Source organism: Octopus bimaculoides, chromosome 3 (assembly GCF_001194135.2).
Source record: "Octopus bimaculoides isolate UCB-OBI-ISO-001 chromosome 3, ASM119413v2, whole genome shotgun sequence".
Classification (NCBI taxonomy): domain Eukaryota; kingdom Metazoa; phylum Mollusca; class Cephalopoda; order Octopoda; family Octopodidae; genus Octopus; species Octopus bimaculoides.
The window spans coordinates 148058154-148059163 of record NC_068983.1 but is presented as its reverse complement, the minus strand read 5'-3'; the positions used below and the strand labels follow the sequence as shown (position 1 = coordinate 148059163).

Sequence of the window (1010 nt, the reverse complement as noted above, 5' to 3'; positions counted from 1 at the left end):
GTGCTAGCGTAACGAAAACAAGAAGCAATGTCTGAAAAGAAATGACAGCCTTTAAGAAGAAGGGTAAATTCTCCCCGTCGAAACAATACTCCGGAAGAAAACCAAATATTTCAGACAGGGGCCATCAAATTTCTACGCGAATTGTTAGAAAGGATCACAAAGGTACAGGTCCCAAAATTATTGCACAGCTTAATGACCACCTCGAGAACCCAGTTTCCACAAAAACTGTTCACTGGAAGCTGCACAAAGCTGGATTTCACGGGAGGGCTGCAATCAGAAAACCACTACTTTCAAAAACAAACGTTGCATAGCGTTCAGAGTGGAGTAAAAACCTACAGAATTGGTCCCCAGAATAATAGAAGATTGTTATTTTCTCGGACGAGTCATCCTTTACCTTATTTCCGATCATCGGCCTAGTATACATGTTGAGACAGCCAAAAGAAGCATTTGACCCAGACTGCTTTCTTCCAACTGTTAAACATGGAGAGGATCTGTAATACCAGTATTCAGTAATCAAGTGGTGGGTAGGGGGACAGACAGAGACACAAACACACTAATACATACATACATACATACATACATACATAATACATGCATGAAAGTACTAGTTCAATCAGAATGGACATTTAATATTCTATCAGTTCATTATATATTATTATCCTATATTATGTTATTATAAGATTGTTCATAAAACGTGTAAATAAGACAGAATTTCTTTCAGTAATATATTTTTCTATACACAATCATACACGCCCGTGTGTGTGTGTATGTGTGTGTGTGTAAGGTGAGCTGGCACAATCATTAGCACGCCGGCAAAATGCTCAGCGGCATTTCGTCCGTCTTTACGCTCGGAGTTCAAATTCCACCGAGGTCGACTTCGCATTTCACCCTTTCAGGGTCGATAAAGTAAGTACCGGATGAGCACTGGAGTCGATGTAATCGACTTACCCGACCCCCGAATTTGGTGGCTTTGTGCCAAAATTTGAAACCAATATATATATATATATATA

General features: G+C 39.6%; 1 long non-coding RNA gene across 1 annotated transcript in view; it reads right to left on the bottom strand.

The window, feature by feature from the left end:
• Positions 1–1010, bottom strand: part of LOC128247352 (uncharacterized) — a 166378-nt gene that overhangs the window by 30980 nt on the left and 134388 nt on the right. The gene's annotated exons all lie outside the window — the stretch shown is intronic.